The sequence below is a fragment of the Psammomys obesus genome, unplaced genomic scaffold (genome assembly GCF_907164565.1).
Source record: "Psammomys obesus unplaced genomic scaffold, mPsaObe1.curated_primary_1811, whole genome shotgun sequence".
Lineage (NCBI taxonomy): Eukaryota > Metazoa > Chordata > Mammalia > Rodentia > Muridae > Psammomys > Psammomys obesus.
Genome location: NW_026596073.1, coordinates 12,492,724 through 12,515,067, shown reverse-complemented (window position 1 = coordinate 12,515,067; position 22,344 = coordinate 12,492,724). Strand labels below are relative to the sequence as shown.

General features: G+C 42.9%; 1 pseudogene; it reads left to right on the top strand.

Moving 5' to 3' along the window:
- The first annotated feature begins 20,238 nt into the window (after positions 1-20,238).
- LOC129690449 (40S ribosomal protein S12-like) lies at positions 20,239-20,630 on the top strand (annotated as a pseudogene).
- Positions 20,631-22,344: the final 1,714 nt, after the last annotated feature.

Here is a 22,344-nt window from a genome sequence, read left to right as displayed (position 1 = left end):
CTCTCTCTCTCTCTCTCTCTTTCTTTTTCTTTTTCAAATCAGCAGACAAGCCAGCAGACAACTGAGATAACCAGGAAGGACACCATTTCCCAGAGCACATACTCTCCGCTTCCACTCTCTCCTTTCCCATCCTCAGGGAAAGTGAGCTCAAACAGTGCCCAGGATGAAGTTGAAACCCCAGAGGAGCAAAGCTGTAGGTCAGGCTGGGAAGCCCAATCATTCTCCACTGCTTCAGGACAAGGCCAGAAAGGATGGTTTTCTGGGACTGTTTTTATTTTTAATTCATGTGCCATAAAAAAAAAAATCCACAGATAAGAAAGAGCACTGGGGTGTGGGTGGGGAAGGGCTCAGTTTTCTTTCTTTATTTTAAATTTATTTATTTATTTGTTAATTACAGATTATTCACTCTGTATCCCAACTGTAGCCCCATCCCTCATCCCCTCCCAATCCTACTCTCCCTTCCTCTTCTCCACCCATGCCCCTTACCCAGTCCATGAGTCCATGATCCTAGTCAATCAGGTCTCATCAGGAGTGGCTCTGTGGCCTGGTAAGGCTGCACCCCCCTCAGGGGGATGTGATCAAAGAGCAGGCCACTGAATTCATGTCAGAGACAGTCCCTGTTCCCATTACTAAGAAACCCCTTGGACACTGAGCTGCCATGGGCTACATCTGTACAGGGGTTCTAGGTTATCACCATGAATGGTCCTTGGTTGGAATATCAGTCTCAGAAAGACCCCTGTGCCCAGTTTTTTTGGTTCTGTTGCTCTCCTTGTGGAGTTCCTGTTCACCTACAGGTCTTTCTATCTCCCCTTTCTTTCATAAGATTCCCTGCACTCTGCAAAAAGTTTGGCTATGAGTCCTGTTCCCTGTTTTCTCCCTCCTCCAATGTCCATCCCATTTGCCTTTCTGAGTGAGGATTGATCCTCTAACTCAGGGTCCTCCTTCTTGCTTAGCTTCTTTAGGTGTACAGATTTTAGTATGATTATCCTATTTATATGTCTAATATCCACTTATAAGTGAGTATACACCGTGTGTGTCTTTCTGCTTCCGGGATATCTCACTCAGGATGATCTTTTCTAGGTCCCACCATATGCCTGCAAATTTCATGAGTTCCTTGTTTTTCATTGCTGAGTGGTACTTCATTGTGTAAATGTGCCACTGTTGCTATATCCATTCCTCCATTGAGGGGCATCTGGGCTGTTTCCAGCTTCTGGCTATTGCAAATAAAGCTGCTACAAACATGGTTGAGCAAATGTCCTTGGTGTATACTTGAGCATCTTTTGGATATATACCTAGGAGGTGGGCTCAGTTTTCTTTAAGGGGCCCACCACCAGCAGTTTGACCATGCTCTAGAGAGTATATGGGCAATACCAATTGGACTTGTCTCTCTTCCTCCTCCTCCTCTTCCTCCTTCACCACCTCCTCCTCCTCCTCCTTCTCTTCTTCTCCTTCTCCTCCATCTACTTTTCCTCCTCCTTCTCTTCTTTTTTTAGGGGGGAGATGGGGGACCAGAAGGGAAGAGGCAGACCTGGGAGGACTGGGAAGTGAGTGTGCTCACTGTTCATGATGTGCAAGTCCCAAATAATTAATAAAACTATCATGAAAAAAAAAGAAAAGAAAAGAAAAAGAGGACACTAAAGAATGTAGGACGTGAGAGAAGACTGCAGAGAACGGCAGGGCGTGAGCTGGTAGCACCTCTGTTCCCCCTCGTCTTCAGTGTTCTTACTGTTCCTACTTCAGATTCCCATGTGCTTTCCGGTGTTGTTTTTGAAGCAGAGCCTGAACATTTTCGTAGAGAGCCAAATGGAGCACATCTTTCATTAGTCCCTGTTGCGCTTGAGCATCGTTTGCCTGCTTTATATCATGTGGAAACTGTGTGTGACTGGAGTTAGGAAAGGATACAGCTCGTGAGGTCTGTGAACACTCTTTTGATTTCAGGAGTGACAGTTCTTCTAAAGGTAACAGCCATAATCCTCCATCCTCTTTATTGTCTGACTTGAGACCTCAATACTTTTTTTGTAGATCAGGATTTCTCCTCTCATAAAATAAGGACAGTTTTGTTTTTTGTTTTTTGTTTTTCCTTGCAGCATTCATGCGGTGGTGAATAGAAGAACGGCTTATCAAGCACTGTAACCACACAGCAGAAGACTCTTGCTTGAGACTGTGGTTTTAGGGTCAGGTTCTTTGAATCCCATTTGCTTAGCTGACTAGTCTGTCTCTTTGATAACAGTGGTTAGAGTTTTATCCATACGGGGGAGGGGCAAAATGATAAGTTGTTCTCTAGCTCATTAATACATTTATGTTTTCTTTACAGATCTCTCTGGCTACTGTGTGGAGAGAGCTTGGAAAGGTAAAAAACGTCAATGAAGGAGACCAGTCAGGCAGCTGGTGCATAAGCCAGATACAAGGCAAAACCCAACTCGAGAAGTAAGCTCATTTACACAAATCATGCAAGTAAACATCTGTTGCGCTGATGCCAACCCTCTCTCGCTTTCCTACTCACCAAAGGGGAACCATTCAGCTCAAACTCTAAAACAAGGCTGCCTTGTCTTCCATCAGTTCTAGCTTTGGCCACATGGTGGGACATTGCTTGGCTAAAACACTTGGTTCTCAGACTCTGCTGCCTGATGTTTAAAAACAGAGCAAATACCAGCACCCACCCCACTGAGTTGTGTGGAGCAACAGGGGACATGGCTGTATGACATTCAAAATGGTTCTTTTCTGGAAGGAAGCACCACCTGCTTTCGGGCTACCACATCAAGGACACAAATGGGACAATGTGGCTCATGACCCCTAGAGGCCAGCAGAGCAATAATTACAGAGGCACACAGCGACACATGCATATCAAAGATAAGGCATTATCTAAGGAGAAAAAAAAAGGGGGGGTAAGAAGAAAGCTGCTACCTGCCATGCAACATGGAAGCCAGGAACCACTGCACACCTTGGCTGGAGAAGTCTTCAAAATAGCAGAGTCAAGGACATGAGTAAGTGCCCTGATAGGGAGGATCCAGGCACAGCTGTAAGGACACTTCTGAGGAGGCATATTGAAAGGGCCATCCAGGTCACCTTGGCTGTTGAGGCTGAGGGCTGGCGACCCTGTTTGTCTCCCTGTGACCCGGGTTTTCTCAGAGCATGCCAGCTGGGTTACAATAGAACGTATCAAGGTAAGGACAGACCACAATCACATTTTGTGGCCCAGCCTCTGACATGACACGTGTCACAAACCTGCCAACTTAGAGGGGCAACAGGATACAGACTTATTTTGTGTTTTTTTGTCACTGTTCTGTTGTTGTTTGCTTTGAATCGGAGTCTCGCTATGTGTTCCAGGCTATGCTTGAATTTTTCAACTCCCCGACTCAGCTCTCAAGTGTCAGGATTATAGACGTGTATTACCATTCCTGACTTTTGGCCTCACGTGTTGCTGGGAGAGTTTAGAGGAAAGATTCTGGCGGAAGAGGAGGAAGAGAGAAAACACGGCACAGGAAATATTTTGCCTGTTATTTTTAAGACAATCAAGCATCAAGTAATTTTCTGGAAACGTGTGCTAGGTTTCTGTGTTTCATTTTCACACATACAGCGTAAGCACTCCAGGCGCATCTAATCCCACTGCCTCCACCATTCCTAACAGCAGTCAGTCGCTGGAGGTGCAGGGACCTGCCCTCAGCAGTAGTCAGGATCCTGATGGGCTCTGCAGGAAGGCTGTCAGGGTGGTCAGCGTGGAGCAAAGTCCACGTTCGTTTAGAAAAGTTTGGTGCATGCACTCCCAAGGGATGAGTGTGGGCTTCTGGGGAAAGGAAGTTGGGTCGAAATGTCTTTGCAGTGGTTGCATATATGGTTCTGTAGCTTTCAGAGATAGCGTGCTTGTTTGTTTGTTTGCTTGCTTTTCAGTTTAAACATGTTTATTTAGCAAAACAAGGCAAAGACTGAAGGACTCCAGAGATAAACTGGCCTGAGCCTGGCTGAGGGGCATTAGCATACCATTGGGTTCTATATTTGAGATTTTCAAAAAACTTTTGTGGTTATTTATGAGGTGAATAAACTGACCATTTCCCCCTTCTTTTTTTAAAACTTTATTATATATATATATATATATTTACAATTGGTATCCCAATTGTTGCTTCTTCAAACCTCATCTCTTACCAGTCCCACCCTTCCTCCCTCTTCTCCCCTATGCCCCTCCCCTAATCTACTGAAAGGGGGAGTCCTACTCCCTACTATCTGACCATAGCCTAACAAGTCTCATTAGGACTGCCTGCATCCTCTATCTCTCTGGGCTGGCAAGGCCACATCGCCAGGGGGAAGTGATCAAAGAGCAGGCAACTAAGTTCATGTCAGAGATAGCCCCTGCTCCCCTTACTGAGGAACCCACATAGAGACTGAGCTGCCTATCGGCTACATCTGAGCTGGGGGTCTAAATCCTCTTCGTGTATGGTCCTTGGTTGATGCATCAGTCTCTGCAGGCCCCTGAGGTCCAGATTTTTCGGCTTTGTTGGTCTCTTTTTCAGCTCCTGTCCCCTCTATGTCCTACTATACCCCACCTACTTCTCCCATATAACTCCCTGCAGTATGCCCAAAGTTTGGCTGTGGTTCTCTGCCTCATCTTTGACCCCTCCTGGGTGGAGCCTGTCAGAGGACATCTATGGCAGGCTCCTGTCCGGTCCCCTATCTTCCAGTTTCTATCCTGTTTGCCTTCTGAATGTGAATTAAGCATCCTCCCTAGGATCCTCCTTGTTCTTTAGCTTCTCTAGGTCTGTAAATTTTAGTATGTTTATCCTTCATTAATGGCTAATATCTGGTTATAAGTGAGTATATACCATTTGTGCCTTTCTGCTACTGAGTTACCTCACTCAGGATGATCTTTTCACATCCACAATGTAAGTGTATTACAATGAAGTCAGGGTCTTCTGAGAATGTAGAGCCCACTTGTGCTTGCATGCATGTGTGCATGAGTGCGTGTGTGTGTGTGTGTGTGTGTGTGTGTGTGTGTGTGTGTGTGTGTATGTGTGTATGTGCATGGGGATGGGGGACAGGGAGGCAATGAAGAATTTTCCTGGGAAAGCACCAACCTAGGTTTCTGATGCAGCAGAAAAAAATCAGCTGAAGCTTCAAGAATGTTGAACCACATAGAGCCATTCTGACCATCAGGAGACACAACTGTCACAATCGAGCTGCAGTGACCTCTTCTCTACAGAGTTAGAATGCTTAAGGGATTGGGATCTGACTTACATCTAAGTTTAAAGGTCACAAAGGGTTTTTTTTAATTGGTTAATATTTAAAAGTTAAGTGACATATGATTTGATTTGCTTATACTTATCTTTGAAAACATATTTTATGTATGTATGAGTGTTTGCTGCGTGTGTGCATGTGAACTGTGTGCAGGCCTGGCCAGCAGAGGTAGCAGATCCTCTGGAACTGGAGTCACAGTGGGGTGTGAGCTGCCATGTGGGTGCAGGAAACTGAAGGTGGGGCCTCTGCAAGGATAGCAAGTGACCCTAACCATCGAGCTATCCGCCAGCCCTGATATTCTTACCCTAAGGAATTTCTTTCTGTAAATGAAATTGCAAGGCAGTTAATGAGGTGCCTTGCTCAGGGTCATGGAGGACAGAATAATGGTGATAACCTAAAAAGCAAGGTCACGGAGGTCTAAGACATTTGGTTTCTGTCTTAAACAGATTTCAGTAGCTCTGAATTCTTCTGTTTAAAATGTTTCTCGTAAAAGAGATCATTGTCTCTACACAGGCAATCATACAATAGGGATTTTTTTTAAACCTCCAGCCAGTGAGAAATAGAAACTAGAAGCCAGGATATAAGGGGCTCTTTCTTCTTAATGTCCCTCTAATTTTCTGTCTTTCTGTTTTGTCTAACTCCCATCTTAGTTCAACCCAGCTTGCATTTCCACATAGATTATCTTTCCCACTTCCATCATGATCCCACACTACCTACAATGTTCACCTTAGCATTAATTACAGCGATTTTGGTCCTGTTACCTCTCATCTTGACTGTTCAATAGTTTCCTGATACACTCTGGACAAACGCCACGGCCCTAAATGCAAACCATGTGCCCTCTATGTTGAAGGTCTTGGTTAGCAGCCTCATGTTATCTTCAGGCTTTTTCTTGACACACACACACACACACACACACACACACACACACTGCCTGGCCTCCAACACCTGTGTGCATTTTTTTTTTGTCCCAGGCCTCTCTCTGATCACAAAACTCTTCACACCCATGCTATCGCTTCATTCAAGTCTTTGCTGAAACATTACCTCCCTAGCCCACCTAGTATAACAAACACACCCTCAGACACTTTCTATCCCTCCATCCTCCTCAGTGCTCTTCAGCACTCATGCATACTGTCGCAGGTCACGCTAGGCACACACGTTATTTCTTCCATGCTGACTGTTTCCCTAGGAATGTAAGTGGTCCACAGGCAGGGCTGACGTCAGCTTGGTTTACTACCTCCTCAACAGTGCTTAGAATCATCCAACAGTTCAGATGAACTTTTATTAAATGGTGTGGTGTTTTGAATGAGGATGGCCTCCATAAGCTCATATATGGACATGCTTTATACCCAGTGGGTGGACTGTTTAGGAAGGATTAGGAGGCATGGCATTGTTGGAAAAGGTGTGTCACTAGGGGTAGGCTTTGAAAAAAAAATAAAGCTCATGGTCTGTCTCTGTCTCTCTGAGTTTCTGTCTCTTTATCTATCTATCTATCTATCTATCTATCTATCTATCTATCTATCTATCTCCCTGCTGCCTGAAGAGCAGGATGTAAAGCTCTCAGCTACTGCTCCAATACTATGCCTCTCTGCTTCCTGCTACAATGATCATGGACTAACCCTGTGAAACTATAAGCAAGTCCCCCAGCTAAATGCTTTCTTTTTTAAGAGTTGCCTTGATCGTGATTTTTCTTCACATAGAACAGTGACGAAGTCAAAGGGTACAAGAAAAGAAGTTCTATGGCCTTCTAGTCTGATGGCTGTGAAGATTAAAATACATTTTCACTCTCTAAAATGTGTGTGCTCTCTGTGAGAACTTAGCACCTCCTTCCTTCAAAAGCATAATTTTATGGAATTCTCTGTGGTTGTAGGATGGTTGTGCCTGGGAGAATTATTGTTTAAATCTATGAGTCTCCAGTGTTGAGCTAAAGTCATGTCTGGTTGTGTTTGGTGAGTTGTTGGTAACAGGCCACAGAGAATTCAATTCTAAGGAAAGCTTCGGTTTTTAAGTGAGTGAGAAGGAAGGAGAATGAGTTATTGCATGGGATGGCAGAAACGAAAAGAGAAAGGAGGGAATCTGAGGGTACGAGTGGCCAAGGGAACGCACTGCCACTGTTCTACAGGCAAATGAACGTATTTCCTACATTTGGAGAATTCCGCATCATCTCCTTTGCACCTGAGACACTGGGTGAGACCTGAGAGTGATGGGCCTGAGCATGGACCACCAGGAGTCTGCTCTGCTAAGAGTGGGAGCAGAGGGAGGCAGAGGCAGGTGGATCTCTGTGAGCTGGAGGCCAGGACAGCCAGGTCTACCCAGAGAAGCTCCTGTCTTGAAAAACAAAACAACAACAAAAGACTGCAGGTAGATCAAGTTTTCAGAGGGAAGGATGGCCAGGAGCAAAGCACCACAGCCCCAGCTGGGGCAATGACTTTCTGCTTCAAGCAGGGTAGCTAGCCCCACCCATGTCTCCCTGATACACAGCTGAGGCCAAGTTCCCCAGGGGCTCATCCAATTAACCACAGTGACTGGAATGGCCCACTCTTAGTTTCTTTTCTAACAGCGGTTTTCAACCTTCCTAACCCAACAACCCTTTAATACACCTCATGTTGTGGTGACCCCCCCACCATAAAATTATTTTGTTTCTACCTCATAACTGTAATTTTGCTACCATTATGGAGTTTAATACAAGTCTCTGCTATGCAGTCCCTAGGGGAGTCGAGACCCACAGGTAAAGACCCCCTAAACTGTTAGAAACTGCGAATCGTTAGAGAATTTCTAACACAATCTGAAAGACTGAGGAGGTTTGTGGCAACCCTCTCTAGATGCCCTGTTAACATCATATACTTTTAATTGCCTGAGACGTTAATAAATGGGTCCATCAATGTCTGCTGTAACCTCAGTCTTGTGGAGAGCAGCAACTTGGGTTGATCACAATCAAGTCTGTGCCTGGCTCTCTGAGCAGTGTCTGTGTGCACTCTCTGTAATTTAGCAATGAACCTGTAAGAGAGTTCTTCAACATCTGTGTGCCTCCAAATGCACAGAACAGGAAGCTCATAAAGCTGTGAGGGAGATATTTCAACGGCAAGGAGAAAGCCTGGGATGGGTGAGTTATAGAAGGTCATCTACTCTGTAAAGGTTTTCCTTCCTGGGCACACAACTCAACAAACTAATGGGTTGTTCCCCTTAGCTCTGACCCAACCTGATACAAGGGGCTGGAGTGTCGAGTGATCCTGGAAGCTTGAAAGACATGAGATGAAGAAGATCAAATGCAAACTCAAGAAGACAAAAACCTTAGCAAGGAAATTTCTCTCAAATGAAAGAAACGCACACCATCTTGTCATCAGAGCTTGGCAAGTTTTTTTTCATAGGAAGCAGATAGGCATTGCAGATGAGGTGAAACACTCACTGCCCACAAATTCAGGGAGCCCATATATCCCAGCAGCATAATTCTGCTTCAACATCCTTACTGCCCAGAATAACCGGCACACATCACCTGCCACCCTTCAACTGAGGTCCAGGGTAGAGCATATCTATATATAGACTATATCTATAGTCTCCTAGATATAATATGAGCAGGCTCAGAGAGTAGACAATGATCTAGTTAAGGGGTGGGCCAAAAAACCACACAGGGCAATGACAAAGCCAGGATCCATTATACCATAGGTGCAAAGACATTAGAAATGAAGCTGTTTGTGCCTCCACCAGGAAGGCTCTTCTGGGATGCCTTTAGTAGTCGAAACTAGATAGTACAAGATGGAGCCTGCCGGTGTAAGACAATTAACCGCATTTCGACAGTAAAAGGTGGGTGAAACGCTACAGAGCCAGGGTGGGGACAGATCTAGGGCAGAGAAGGTATCCGCTGCCTTCAAATCCAGACCACAGCAAGGCAAAATTCAGCACCTGCCTGTTGTCATAATCATTAAGAAAATCATCTCTTAGCTTAGCATACATAGTGATGTGCTCTGTTGTGGCATTGTCGTACATATGTGACACAATATAGCATTTTCAGTTGTCCCCATCCCCCAACAGTGCTCTGACAACAAAGGAAGCTGTTCCCTCGTAAGCAGGCATTTGTGGTACAGAAGATAACACAGCAGGCTCCCGTTCACCTAGCCCTATTCAATTGTTTCCTGTGATAACTGTTCCCTCTAAAAACTGGGCTCACGGATGTCAGCCCACCCCTACGTTCTCTGCTTCACCAACCTGAATTAAGGATCCCTTCTTTGCCCTCTTTATCACCCTCTACTCACTCTTGTGGTTGTGTTGGTGACAGTGGACTGTGGCTTCCATCTCTTGACTCTTTCTCACTTAACTTTGAGGTGCCTGAAGACAGGGTCTCTGGGGTTCCTCAGGGTATTTTTATCACGATTGATAATGAAATCAAGGCTGCTGGAGTTCTGTGTATAAAATAGTGTAGTATTGCCACATGTCTATTGACTCTTCTGTTGATTTTAGGTTTCCTCTAGATTAATGTTAATGCCTTATACTGTGACGCTTACGAAAGGACAAGAAGCATTTCTATGCGGACATATTTCCCCACCCTGCTCCAGGACATTTCAACACTCAGTTGATTGAATTATTCAATATGGAATCCAAGAACATAATGTTTTTAACTATCTGAAAATCTATTTGAATAAATTGTTTGACTCCAGCTAAAGATTCTGGTTATTTATAATGTTCTAGCTCTCTCAGTAACTAAATAGAATAACCAAATAATGAAAATACAACCTTACTCATTGTTTACCTTGTAAAATGGGATCCTGATTATTACTATTACTATTATTATCCTGATTATTGCTATTATTATTCTATTACTATACTATAGCTTTCTTATTAAGTCTTTAATCTTTCAAATCCATCTTGACCATAAATACCACAGTTCTTTTCCCAGAAATACCATTGTGTGAGGCTATCCCTCTAGAATGGTAAAGGGAGATACGGCATGATGGGTGCAAGAAGATAGTAATGTTTCTCTTCACTTCCTCTGAGGGATTTTACTAAGCGTACACAAGGAGAACTGACCCTTTAGCCACTTATCTAGTTAATTGCTCAGACCCAAGAAGGCCAAGTAGCCTTGACATGGTTCCTAGGCTAGGCCTCAAGGGTTATGAAGGTGGGAGCCCTCTTTCCTAAGGCATCTGTGGTCAATAGGGATGAAGCCCGGACTTGAGACATATCTCCAGCTGATAAAAGCTGGAGACACCAATTGTGCCTTTGAAAAATGTGGTTAGAGTGAGCAACCAGGATCCAGGGCCCTCCCAGATCTCAGAGGAACAGGGGAATTTTTGCTGTTGTTTATTTCTTTCTGTGTGTGTGTGTGTGTGTGTGTGTGTGTGTGTGTGTGTGTGTTTCCTCTCTTATCTCTCAGGAAGGGGAGCAAACATCTGTGTCTTAAATATAAATGGGGGAAATCCACTACTTTCCCCTCACCTATAGGAAATCCAGCTACTGTTATAGAATGACTGGCTTTTGTAGGGGTTTTAGTGATTGTTTGAGATTGACTCTCACTTCGTAGCCTCAGCAGGCCTCAAACAATCCTCCTTCCTCAACCCCCTGAGTGCTGACATCATGGGCAAGTACTAGCTCTCCTGGCTTTCTGCCTGACTTTTATCATGTCACCTCAGGATTACTATAGTTTATCATGTGGCCTCAGTAATACGGCCTGGGACAAGAGCAACTGGCTCACCTAAACCCCCACTCCCCACCCCAGGAAGGTGTCTCTTACCCAGAATCTTATGTGTGCGTTTGAGATTTTAACATTTAAACTTAACAGGCTCTCCAGGGTTATAAAAATATTATCTTCTTGGAAATTTTTAGCTTTATTCCACATATTTAAAGATTGGTCCATCTGTACTGTATTTTGAAATATGGATGAAGATATGGATTTAGCTTTTCCCCGCAAATGGTTTTCTCATTGCCGTAAGCCCATTTCCAGAAATAATCAACTTTTCTTCCATGATTTAAAGTCTCGGTGGGTTGAGAAGTATAGACAGATACATTTTAGCCTCATTTTATAATTAAGTCATCTCCACTGGTCAAGGATGGTTAAATGACTTACAGTTAATAATAATAATAATAAAAAAACAATGATCCAGGAATAAAATTTCAATTAATACTTGCTCCAGAAAAAAAAAAAGGCTTTCATGTAATTGGCTCATTGAACCTAAAAGTAATCTACAGGGAAATTCAATGGCAGAAAGACAATGATATGTAGCCTTGATGTTAGTCTTGGTCAAAACCATGACCGGTGTAATTTCGTCCTCCTGCAGCTTCTCAGAAGGAGTTCCAAGGTGGCATGGTACATTCCCCTTATCTATCAGCTCCACAGGACTGTCTTTTCTGATAACTGATGGCAAGAGTTTAAGGAATGTGTCAAATATGAATAAAAGGCTATGCTGACTTGAACACCAAATTAAAAAAAAAAAAAAAAAAAAAACACTGCTATGGAAAGCAAAAAGTTTAACTCTTTCTGGTCATAAAACAAGTACAGTTTTTAAAAGGGCTAGTCTCTGAGTTGTTTCTCTCCTAAGACCATTATTTAAGCTCTGCAATAGGGAGAATTTTACAAAATCACACAGTTTATAGTTAATATTTTATTTTTAATTAAAAAAATACTTAACAGGTTAGTGTAACTTATTTCAACCTTTCCTTGAAAACCCACCTATTCACTAGAAATCTATTTGAGTAGGATTGAAAAAAACACCCCACAGATCTTGAAATGTTTCTGGCCTGAGCATGAAGCCAGCAGGGGGTCTTTACGAAGTGGAAACTGTCCTCCTACCCACAAATAAGTGCAATCTTCAGAGAGTGCCAGGGATGTCATGCCCATCCTGTGCTGGACACAGACCACCGAGTCCACCTGCCCTAGAGACCAAGGAAAGAGTGTGTGTGGCAGACACTTTATCCCTACGGTATTGCTGAGAACAGGAGAGCGGGAGCTCTGAGCAGTTACCAGAGATCTTCTGCAGTGCCCCCCAAAAGCCAGTCCTCTTTGCACACGAACGGTATGACACAGACACAGGACTTTATCCTTAAGAAGGTTCTCTAGCCAGGTGGTAGTGGTACACACCTTTAATCCCAGCACTTGGAAGGCAGAGGCAGGTGGATCTCTGTGAGTGTGAGGCCAGCCTGGTCTACAGAATGAGTTTCAGGACAGCCAGGGCTACACAGAGAAACCCTGTCAAAAAAAAAAGAAGAAGCTTCTCCTTTTAATAAGACTAAAATAGTTCCCATCTCTATGACAGAGATGTGCCACTAAAGATGACAGAACAAAGCTAGTCCTACTTTTCTGTGAGCCTCCCCTTACTGCATGTGCAAGGCCACCCACGGACCTTCTGTAAGACTCGAGTGAAGAGGAATCTTCAAGCAAAGTGAAGAAAACTGCCAAACCTGGACCTCTGAGCTAGACTCAGGATAAAAATGCTAGTTTCATTTTTTTTCTCCCTGGATCATTTCCAATCACCTTAGCATATTACTTATAAGATGAATAAATTATGTGTCCACAATGTCCCAGAATTCTCCATGTCAGACATACAAGTTTCCATCAGCACAGCTCTAAGACCTTCCTTCCCTATCATCTCAAGGAACCTTAGAGAAGGAATGTCTCTTTCTCTGGACCAGTCTCCTCATACATTAATTATTTTTTTCTCCCCAGCTCCTACACTGCTCTACCCCTGTCTTTATAGCAGTTTGTTGTTTAAAAGGTAGGAGGACAGATCATCAGGTTCATAATTTGTAGTCTCTAACAGAGGTTAAAGGATAGACTGTGTGAAGTGGGCAGCTGGTTTCTTATACATGCCCCAAGATGCCTACCTAGGATCTCACAGCTGACAACCGTAGGTTCAGATGGCTCTGTTAGTTCCCACAGAGCTACCCTATGACATCAAAGCAACATGACTTGAGTTTACTTGACAAGATCATTACAGTAATATGGTATTTCATTGTGCATGAAGTATCCCCCAATACATACTGTCTCATTTCTCTTCTGTGTAAGTATTATGAAAATGAAATTATCTATAAATTCAATTATATTGGATATACCTATAAGAAGACTCCGTGACAGCTAAGGCAAAATAAGATTCTTTTATTTAACCTTAGGGAGGGATAGAAATACAGTTCAGTGATCAGATACTTGTCTCGTGTCAATGAGGTCCTGGAGTTGATTTCTGGTAACCTCTACCTCATCACCCCCAGAAAATTAAAAAGAACCTAAGAATGAAGTTTGCTATGCTTGCCCACTTGACAGCAGCAGCCCAGACTCTCTTTCATCCTTTTTCAATGGGTACTTTCCACCCTGAAGTCGACCTCATGATAACCTTTCGGTTGCAGCTGTGCCCACCACAGTCTTGCTCTGGGTAAGAGGAGGAAAATGGAAGAAAGGTCACATCCCCCAGATGAGGTGCTTTCATCTGAAGTTATTTCTCATTGGTTACTTCAGCCTGCAAGGAAAACTGGGAAATGCAGTTTGTTTGCTTAAACATTGACACCGCTCTACTCCTGTCTTTATAGCAGTTTGTTGTTTAAAAGTTAGGAGGACAGATCATCAGGTTCATAATTTGTAGTCTCTAACAGAGATTAAATGATAGACTGTGTGAAGTGGGCAGCTGGTTTCTTATAAATGCCCCAAGATGCCTTCAGAGTATGCTTCAGTTGATAAATAACCCTAAGTGAGATAGTGATATCATAGTGTATCTAAATGGAACTCTTTTGTACTTTAAAGGGTACCAATTGCTTATGCATTTATACATGGCAGCATGTATCATTTTGCTACACTTGGTAAAATTTTGTATGTGCAACCTAGAGGCCTGGCTTGCCCCACAGTAGAGGTATAGGCTAGTGCCCATGGCTTCGTGTTTCACTATGAGGACCATGTGGTACCCTTTTATTCTGAGTAAGTCAGGCAGTTTGTACTGCACTGATTTTCTTCAAGTTGTTGTTGTTTGTTATTGTTTTGGATGTGTTAATTAGTGTCATCATCACTAAATACCTGACAGAAACAAGAGAGGAGAGGTTTATTTTGGTTCATGGTTCAAAGAATATAGTCCAGTGTGGTGGGTAAGGATGACTGGGACAGCTCATGACAGCTGGCCACATCCTAGCCACCAGCAAACAGCTCAGGCCAGAAGTGAATGGACTATAACCCATGAGACCTAACCTTCAGTGGCCCAAATTATCTGCTAGCCAGAGGACCTGGTGCAGATCCACGTTGGCCCAGTGCTAGCAGCTTTAGTTTCTGCGAGTTCCTATGAGCTCTGATCAGTTGATTTAAAAGACGATGTTTTGTTTTGCTGTATTGTTTTGGGTGCCTTCCAACCTCCCCCACAGGCTCTTACACTTTTTTTTGCCTCTTCTTCAAGGCTCCCTGAGCTGATGAAGGGAGGGATTTTGTCTAGACATCCCATTTAGAGCTGTGTGTACAAAGTACCCCGTCTCTGCATAATGTCTGCTTGTGGGTCACTACGTCTGTTTCCATTGCTGCAATATAAATAAAAGAAAATGTTTGCAACCATGATTTTTAAAAATAATGTATTATATTTTATGTTGCTATGCCACAAAGGGATAGTTTTAAAATAACTAGATGTATCCCATCCCCCCCAAAATATTCTCTCTTCTTTTCACAATTGAATTTGGGTTGGAGTACAGTAAAAGATTCAGGTTAAATGAATTCTATTGTTTTAGGTTTTATTTTATTAAGTCAAGAAAGAAATCCCACTGGGATGTCACTTTCCTGGTAAGATGGAATATGGAGACTCCTTCATTATGCACAGATGTCTACTGAAGATGTGTGGGAATGGGAGGGTTGTGATGTTAGGAAACAAGAAAGCAAATAGAGTCGTACAGTGTCTCTTGGGATCTTTCTTTAAGTGCAAACTAACTGAATTAGAGAGGAATCTCTGAGAGAGGCCAACAGAGTACCATGAACCTAGTGTGACAGAGAATTTCAAAGACTCCTCAACCACAGCGCAAATGTGCTGCTGTACATCCCAGGAAAGTAGAGGCAGTGAGTATTGACCACACGACCCTGTTCACATTGCCCCAGAAGAAGAGGTGGTTAATATCACCCGCCTTCCACGCCAGGGGCTCCCCGTGTTTCAAGAGTCGGACTCTTCAAACCTTCCTTCCTCTTCAACAGAAAAATGTAAAGTTAAAAACAATTACTTTAAGTTTTGAGAGTGCTCACTGAATACGTTCGCTTTTGTTTCTATGGCGAATACAGAAAAAGCTTCTGGAGAAATGGATACAGTAACACATGGACGGATGACCACCGCATTAACTAGTAAATTACTTATCTAGTAAACATGCCATGGAGACTTTTATTCAGATGTTCCACTGAATGAATGAGTAGCGAGTGTTTCCCAAAAAACATTTCATTTCTAAGGAGAATTATGCCTCAGAAAAATCAAAGTTGTATAATCAATCAAGGTCCAAAAAGCCAATTAAGTCAGAAAATGTATTGGCATCATCACGTCCTCACAGTGTTTCTTGTTACCTATGAATTCATGTTTTTCAAAAAAAAAAAGAAAAAGAAAAAGAAATTCCTTTAAGGAGCTAGGCAAGACAGTGCTGTGGCAGGAAAACCCAAGACATCTTTACTGCATAGTGTGAGACACTCTGTCTAAAACCCAAATGAAAAGCCATCTACTTAAAAGTCAGTGTGGTGGGGAGCATGTGCGTGTGCATGTGTTTGTGTGTGTATGTGTCTGTGTGTACATGTGTGTGAGCATGAGCATGTGTGTGCTTGAGTGCATGAGTGTGAGAGTGTGTGTGTTGTGTGTGTGTGTGTGTGTGTGTGCGTGCATGTGTGTGTGTTCTACTGTTGCTGTTTTTGTTGTTGTTTAGGAAAGGCAGAAGTTTTTGCCTCAATTACTTACTCAGTTTGGGAAAGACAGAAATAAGAAGTCACTGGAAAAACTCTTGACCAGACAAGCAGTTGATTCGTAAACTAGCATCAGACTGGCTTAGCACTGTTTAGCTCCTGCTACAACCACAGAGACGGGAATGGAAAGTCAATAAATTCAGTTAGTGATTTGCATACTGGAGCCACATGCAAATACTGGAAGACAGGCCCAGAACTTGGGCCTCTCTTGCATTTCCCACACCCTCTCTGAACTCCTTTCTCACTTGTAGTCAGTGCCAAACAGCTTACTGCACGGTCACTTGACAAGCTTGTTTGAACTCCAAGTTGATTGGGAGATCACACACCACAGAGACAAACGTCATGTCCATCCTGTTTCTTTCACTATTCCTTTCAGTTCCCTGCATTCATTCACTTGTCCATCCACGAGTGACTATTAAAAGCCAAGACCTATTCTATCAATATGCCAAGAGAATGGCCTGAGCAAGGTTTCTAATTCTAAGAGGTTTATGTGTAAACAAGATGAGGGAAAAATGAAAAGCATCAGAGGTGCTAAATATGATGGGAGGATGGAGACAGAGAAAGGAACGCTGAACGGAATACCTCTCTACAACATAATATTTAGATAATGACCTGAATGACCAAGAACAACAGATCCATGGGAGCCAGAAAACAGCAAGAGAAGGCGCATTTGAAATGAGCCCCGGAGACAGCAAGAAAGAGTTCTCGTGGTTTCTAAATGCCACCACTAATCATGTGGAGTGCATTCTGAATGCTGTTCGGGATTTAACTGAAAAAAAAAAAATGAAATGCTCTATTTTAAACTTTTAAAAGGTTGCACTGCCTGGTGTGTGCAATTAGAAGTAAGAAATAAAGAGAGAGAGAGTAGTCACATTACCACAATAGTCCATGAGAAAGATATTATTTGAGTCAGAGCAGTGTTAACAGAGATGAAAAAAAAATGTGGGTTCAGGAAATGTTTGGAAGATCTAGTCAAGATGATTTGCTGATGGCGCAGAAGCCTCAGATGACTAAGCTGTTAAGAGTAAGTGCTGCTTTTGCTGAGTACCTGGATTCAGATCCCAGCACCCATGTTGGGCAACTCACAACTGCCTCTAACTTCAGCTCCAGGGAGCCAACACTGTCTTCTGGCTCTCACACACAACTGCACACACACACACACACACACACACACACACACACCACAGAGACACAGAGAAATGGAGAGACAGAGATAGTGACAGAAAGATCAAAGATTGCCCATATGGTTGACATAAGAAATGGAACAAATGAGGATGTCTTTTCCTGAGCTGGGAGGAGGAGCAGGTACGCAGGAGGTGAGAGAGATCAGGAAGGAAATCAAGCTATTTTTAGTTTGAGATGCTCACTGAAGACACCAAAATTGAAATGTCAACAAAGCAGCTGAATACAATATTCAAATGAGAACTCACCAGCCCGCACATGGTATCTGAAACCATGAAATTACATAAAATTACATCCAGTGGCTAAGTGGACAATTGAAAAGAGTGGGTGGGAGGATCCCTAAAAAGGAAATAAACTGGCTGTTAGCAGAGACGCAAACTAAACACATAAGATGTAAAGTGAGTTTTCATAATGTATCAGAAGGCAGAAAATGAGTATCCAATTCCTCTTCAATGTTTGGCGGAAAATGACATTAATTAGAACATTGCTTTAATATCTTCACAAAGTCATTCAAAGTAAGACACTTTGATGAAAACCATAGAGTATTAGGAGAACAGACACAGTTGCTTCAATGGAATTCCACTTAAGTGAAAATTTGTGTATGTTTCACATAGTTTACAAACCAGGCTGTGAGTGAACTCATTATTTTTAAGCAGAACATTGGAATGACATCTGCCTGGAATGTTCTATAATTCTCTTGATCTAAGAAATATAAAAAAAAAAATTTAAAGGTTCACTGGAATTTTATTGTAGCTCCTTTCAAAGAGTTTTGGTTTAATAAGCATACAAATAAAACTGAAAGATGATAGATTGGAATAATGAAGTCCTTTCTTAGAAAAAAACTTACATTCTCCTCTCTTAAAGGCTTTTATAGGAAGTATGCAAATAATAAAACATTGTTTTAAAAATCAAAGGTAAAACTCACACCCATTCTGTCAGCACTTTCCAATCATAGGACTGTCTCTGGATGAATCAAGTTGCCAGATTTTTATGAATATCTAGAGTCCCTCGCTCGTTTGCATGCACGTGGGCTTGTGAGCATGTGTGTGTGTGTGTGTGCACCTATGTGTGAAAGGGATATCACTGGGGGCATAAAAAAGAAGTTGTTGTCGCTTCCTCTTGGTCCCCTTTTATGATACAGCTAGAGGTGACTGATGATAACAGCCCTTTGCTTTGGAGAATTATTGATCAAAGAGAAATATGATCACCCCCCTTCCTGGGGATAGTGAGCAGAGCACACACGGCAGAAAGTGAGCAGACACAGAGGTACAAATAGTGAGGGCTCCCTTGGGTGCTTTGTGAGCCCTTGAGCACCTCAGCTGGATAAAGCAAGCAAACTCCTCCGAGTCCACTTTCCTGCTTAGCATCCATCCCCCATCCCAAGCTGCTTCTCTCTTCCCCCTTCTCCTGAGAGGAAGCCTGATTCAGTAAAGGCCTAGACCGTCACCAGCTTAGCCTTGGCTCTCTGAAACACAGTTAAGATTGTTTCTCTATAGTCAAGACACGGAATTACTCAGATATTACAATAGTGTGTGTGTGTCAATATGTATGTAAGTGTGTTTTACTGGGTGTGCTTGAGTGACTGTGTGTGTGTGTGTGTGTGTGTGTGTGTGTGTGTGTGTGTGTGTGTAAACTTACTGAGCCCATTTGGTGTTGCTTGTGTGAACATGTGTTTCAGGCTGACCATTTGGAATTGGATAACCTATCAGACTGAGTCTACCTCTGTTAGAAGCCATTGATTGTTGCCTGTTGCTTGTCACTTAGGGGTAGAGCGTTAAAAGATCCCCCCTTACCCCCACACACATTGACATATAGCCTGGTGTTATGCTATCATTACGTAGGGTTGTTTAGGGTGCCTTATTGCTGAGATTTCATGGCTGTAGTTTTCCTTTCATGCCTAGAAGACTGTATAGCAGCAAGTGCCCTGATCCTATGGCCTTTACACTTTTTCCACCCCATCTAGTAGATGTACCAGTCAGGGCTTGATACTCCACCATCATTTATTCCCTGCATTTTGACCAGATGCAAATCTCTTAGGGGTAGCCTCCGGCTTCTGCAAAAAGCAGCTTCTTTGGTGAGAGGTTAGAGCTATGGGGATAAGAATAAGTACTTAGAATACAGTTTGAAATGGGAAAATGGCAACAGTAGGTGCTGTGCACCACACAGGGAAGTCATGTTCCTCGAAGGGCCATAAGACTATCTAACAAGAGAGGGGTTGGGGAGAAGCCTCCCCCGAATTCCTGGTCCGGATGATCCAAGAGACTCTTAAACCAAAACAAGTTATTTCCATTGTCCTGGGCTTCTTCCTAGAACATGAAGACAAAACCCTATTGCTGGACCTACCATATGCTGTAGACACCTGACTCGGAGGAATCAAGCTGGAACTGACCTGAAAGCCTCTTCCTTAAGGACAATCTCTCAGAAGGTGCTATGCAAGCTGCCAAGAGAAAAAAGCAATCCTCCTTCCTGAGTGTAAAGCCTGTGAACTAAAACAATGCTTGATATTCCCAATGGTGCAATGGTGGCACCATCATTTCGTAGCTTACCAACAACTAATTGAACTCAGCACCCTCTCAACAGGAAAGGATTCATGCCTGGTACTGGAAACCCAGCCAGCTACCCATGCCTGGAAGTAATTTCCATGTTTTAAAAGTAAACTTTGCAAAAATACTTTTTGGAACTTTTGTTGAGATTGTAATGAACTCATAATGTAATTTGGGAAATTTTCTATCATTGAAAGACTTAAATATTTTCAATCTTTAACACTGGGTTTGTTCCCTAACATAACAGCTATGCTGGCTAGTTTATGTCAACTTGACACAAGCTAAAGTCATCTGAGAGGGGAACTTCGATTAAGAAAGTGCTTCCATAGGATCAGACTGTAGCTTTTCCCCGAGTTGTGCGGAGACGGAGGCTCAGGTTCCTTCAAGGTTCTGCCTCACCCTTAATCCACGGCCATGGCAGAGGAAGGTATTGCTGCTACAGGTGTAACTTATTGTCACTTGATGAAGAGCCCCTCATCCACGATGGCCTAGCACGTGGCATATGCGAAGCTGCCAAAGCCTTAGACAAGCTCCAGGCCCATCTTTGCATGCTTGCATCCAACTCATCCAACTGTGATGAGCCCGCGTATGTCAAGCTGGTGGAGGTGCTCTGTGCTGAGCACCAGATCAAGCTGATTGAGGTTGATGATGACAAGGAACTGGGAGGATGGGTAGGCCTCTGTGGAATCGAGTAAGAGGGGAAGCCATGGAAAGCGGTTGGTTGCAGGTGTGTAGTGGGTAAGGACTACGGCAAAGGATTTCAGGCCAAGGATGCCACTGAGGAGTACTTCAAATGCAAGAAATGAATAAACAAACATTTTGGCTCATTAAAAAAAAAAAAAATCGGGCTGTAGGCAAGCCCGTAGGAAATTTTCCTAATTAGTAATTGATGGGGGAGGGTGATACCATCCCTGGGATGGTGGTTCTGGGTTCTATGAGAAAGCCAGCTGAGCAAGCCAGGGGAAGCGGGCTAGTGAGCAGCACCCTCCTGGTCTCTTCATCAGCTCCTGCCTCTGGGCTCCTCCCCTGTTTGAATCTCTGCCCTGACTCCCTTCAATAATGAACAGTGATGTGGAAGCATATGTCAAATAAACCCTTTCCTCCCCAAGTGGCTTTGGTCATGGTGTTTTCTCACAACAATAGAAACCCTCACTAAGACACCAGGTTTTCCTTCACAGGTTCTGAGATATAAAAATCTCTGTTTTCTCAATCTCCTCCAATTTAGTAAGTGACATCACTATATTTACATCATCTCAGGACAAAGTATAATCATTTTCTTTAGACTTCAAAATTGCCACCAGCTGCTCTACAGTCAAGATTTATTTAAAAAAAAAAAAATGAGTAACTTCTTGCCCCAACTGCTCTAAGCTGCCATGGCTTTGGCTTATTTTATCACAACAACTTCCTTGTTGTGGTTAAAACATGACTTCCCTTCAGTCAGCATGCTCAACACAGTAACCAGAATGAGACAATCTCCTGCCGGTCAGATAACATCATGCTTGGGAGCCTTTGATGGCTTTTCATTTCAGTCTTATCATCACTATGGTGGTAGTTCTAGCTATTAGAATGACTCTTCCCAAATCTCTTCTCCAATCCAGACATCTCTCTCACCAACTCCAGACTAGCTTCCCAACTCTCCACTGACCCTCTCCTCTCAAAATAGCTTGAACTAAGCATGGCTCAATCTGATTTTGTGATTTTCATGCTTTTTCCTAAGCTTACTGTTCCAACTGTCTTCTCCAGCTCTGTAAATGACATTGTTATATTTACATGATCTCAGGTAGAACATAATCATTCTCTTCAGACTTCAAGTTCAGCTCTTCAAACTGCTGCTCTACAGTCAAGATTCGTTTTTAAATAGTATCTAATAACTGCTTATCCCCACTGCTCCATGCACCTCTGGTCTTTTTGTTGGCTTACTAAACAGCTTCCTTCTTGCTCTCGATGCTTCTCTGTAGTAACCAGAATGAGACTGCTATCTGTAAGTCAGTTAACATCATGCATCTTCCTACAAGCTTCCAGTGTGTTTTTACTCAGGACTAAGCATTAGAGCCTTCGTCCTTGGGATTCTGATGTGTACTGAATACCAGCTGAGACATCCAGTTGGATTCTTAGTCTTTACATTGGTAGACAGCCATTGTTGGATGAACTGGACCACAACCTATAAGCCGTGTGTGTGTGTGTGTGTGTGTGTGTGTGTGTGTGTGTGTGTGAATATATATACACATATATATACATATATGTGGTCTGAATGTGTATATATATATTCATTCTGTTCAGTCAGTTCTGTTCCTCTAGAGAACCCTGACTAACCCTGACTAATACACCTTTCTTCCTGGAGTTGGTTTTGTCAGCCATTTTTGCTATGACAGTTCAGCTTTGGAATTATCTTGACTAGGATGATGGGGAATAAAGAAATAGATACACATACCAAAAAAAGAAGAAGAAGAAGAAGAAGAAGAAGAAGAAGAAGAAGAAGAAGAAGAAGAAGAAGAAGAAGAAGAAGAAGAAGAAGAAGAA